We start from the raw sequence: 2,500 nt of genomic DNA, 5'->3' as shown, positions 1-2,500 counted from the left end.
TAAGAAGTTAGACGCCGACCGAGAAGGTCGCGTAACTATTTAGCATGCCAGAGTCTCGTTCGTTATCGGAATTAACCAGACAAATCGCTCCACCAACTAAGAACGGCCATGCACCACCACCCACAGAATCAAGAAAGAGCTCTCAATCTGTCAATCCTACCTGTGTCCGGGCCGGGTGAGTTTCCCCGTGTTGAGTCAAATTAAGCCGCAGGCTCCACTCCTGGTGGTGCCCTTCCGTCAATTCCTTTAAGTTTCAGCTTTGCAACCATACTTCCCCCGGAACCCAAAGACTTTGGTTTCCCGGAAGCTGCCGGAAAGGTCGTCATGGTAACGCCTCCCGATCGCTAGTTGGCATCGTTTATAGTCAGAACTAGGACGGTATCTGATCGTCTTCGAACCTCTGACTTTCGCTCTTGATTAAAGAAAACATTCTTGGCGAATGCTTTCGCAGTAGTTCGTCTTCCGCCGATCCAAGAATTTCACCTCTAACGGCAGAGTACGGACGCCCCCGTCTGTCCCTCTTAATCATTACCTCGTGCTCCGAAAACCAACAAAATAGAACCGAGGTCCTATTCCATTATTCCATGCAACACTATGCAGGCGAACAGCCTGCTTTGAACACTCTAATTTTTTCAAAGTAAACTTATCGGCCACCGCCGACACTCAGTCAAGAGCACCGACGGAGAACCGAAGGTGAGGCGAACGCAACCAGTGACACGCCTTGCGACGGACCGGCGGCGCTCGCCCAAAATCCAACTACGAGCTTTTCAACCGCAACAACTTTAGCATACACTGTTGGAGCTGGAATTACCGCGGCTGCTGGCACCAGACTTGCCCTCCAATGGATACTCGTTAAGAGTTTTAGGATGTACTCATTCCAATTACAGGGCCTCGTTAGAGTCCTGTATTGTTATTTTTCGTCACTACCTCCCCGTGTCGGGAATGGGTAATTTGCGCGCCTGCTGCCTTCCTTGGATGTGGTAGCCGTTTCTCAGGCTCCCTCTCCGGAATCGAACCCTGATTCCCCGTTACCCGTTATCACAAAGGTAGGCACGTAGCGTACCTTCGACAGTTGATAGGGCAGACACTTGAATGATACGTCGTCGGTGCAGAGACCGTACGATCCGCGTGGTTATCCAGAGTCATCAAACGTCACAGGACGAACCCGGTCGGTTTTGATCTGATAAAAGCGCGCCTCCCGAAGTCGGCGCTTAATGCATGTATTAGCTCTAGAATTACCACAGTTATCCACTTCGCTTACGAGACCAAATAAACCAAGACTGATTTAATGAGCCATTCGCAGTTTCGCTTTACGAGAACTCGTACTTGCACCTGCATGGCTTAATCTTTGAGACAAGCATATCACTACTGGCAGGATCAACCAGATAGCTGCGACAGCTGCGCTCGGCCCTTGCTGGGCCGCCCGGCGCGTGCTCGTCGCATTCGTTTAAGACCGAGGCAATCGCCTGCGGCCGTACTCAGCTTCGACAGTCGCTGGCCGCGACGTCCACGCTCTCGCCGGCAGTGCCAGGCGGAGCGATTTGCGTTTTTTCTTTGCTCGCCCTCTCTCGGGCTCGATCCATTCAGTTTCGCACAAACAAGAGCTCTGCCGGCCGCCTGCAGCGGTGCCTAAAACCCGGGCATAACAATGCGACCGTTCTGCTAGGCCGACAAGCGCTCAAGCCAGACGCTCGATCGAACGCCCCCTACATATTAGTCGAGACAACGGCTCGCTCATTAGCATCGCGTTTGTACTTTAACTTTTTTCGGCTCGGCTTCTTTCGACGCCGATGCCGGCGACGCAGCACTCTCTCGCCCGCCAGCCACCGAGAAAAGGGTGCGCTCCGACCGGCCCCGCACCGCTCTTTCTTGGCTCATTCGAAATTACTGTCTTTCGCTCTGACATGCCTTACCTAGGGTTAGGTTAGTATGCTTGCACGTTTGTACTTTAACTTTTTTTGGCTCGGCTTCTTTCGACGCCGATGCCGGCGACGCAGCACTCTCTCGCCCGCCAGCCACCGAGAAAAGGGTGCGCTCCGACCGGCCCCGCACCGCTCTTTCATGGCTCATTCGAAATTACTGTCTTTCGCTCTGACATGCCTTACCTAGGGTTAGGTTAGTATGCTTGCACGTTTGTACTTTAACTTTTTTTGGCTCGGCTTCTTTCGACGCCGATGCCGGCGACGCAGCACTTTCTCGCCCGCCAGCCACCGAGAAAAGGGTGCGCTCCGACCGGCCCCGCACCGCTCTTTCTTGGCTCATTCGAAATTACTGTCTTTCGCTCTGACATGCCTTACCTAGGGTTAGGTTAGTATGCTTGCACGTTTGTACTTTAACTTTTTTCGGCTCGGCTTCTTTCGACGCCGATGCCGGCGACGCAGCACTCTCTCGCCCGCCAGCCACCGAGAAAAGGGTGCGCTCCGACCGGCCCCGCACCGCTCTTTCATGGCTCATTCGAAATTACTGTCTTTCGCTCTGACATGCCTTACCTAGGGTTAGG

The 2,500-nt window shown here is 53.4% G+C and overlaps 1 non-coding gene across 1 annotated transcript in view; it reads right to left on the bottom strand.

Moving 5' to 3' along the window:
* Positions 1-1,388, bottom strand: part of LOC144418929 (small subunit ribosomal RNA) — a 1,810-nt gene extending 422 nt beyond the window's left edge. Inside the window, exon 1 of the ribosomal RNA XR_013473746.1 lies at positions 1-1,388. This exon is cut by the window's left edge and continues 422 nt beyond it. This is a non-coding gene — a ribosomal RNA (small subunit ribosomal RNA).
* Between the last annotated feature and the right edge of the window lie 1,112 nt (positions 1,389-2,500).

Source organism: Styela clava, unplaced genomic scaffold, assembly GCF_964204865.1.
Source record: "Styela clava unplaced genomic scaffold, kaStyClav1.hap1.2 HAP1_SCAFFOLD_68, whole genome shotgun sequence".
NCBI lineage: Eukaryota > Metazoa > Chordata > Ascidiacea > Stolidobranchia > Styelidae > Styela > Styela clava.
The sequence above is the reverse complement of the archived record's forward strand: the minus strand, read 5'-3'. Positions and strand labels throughout refer to the sequence as shown.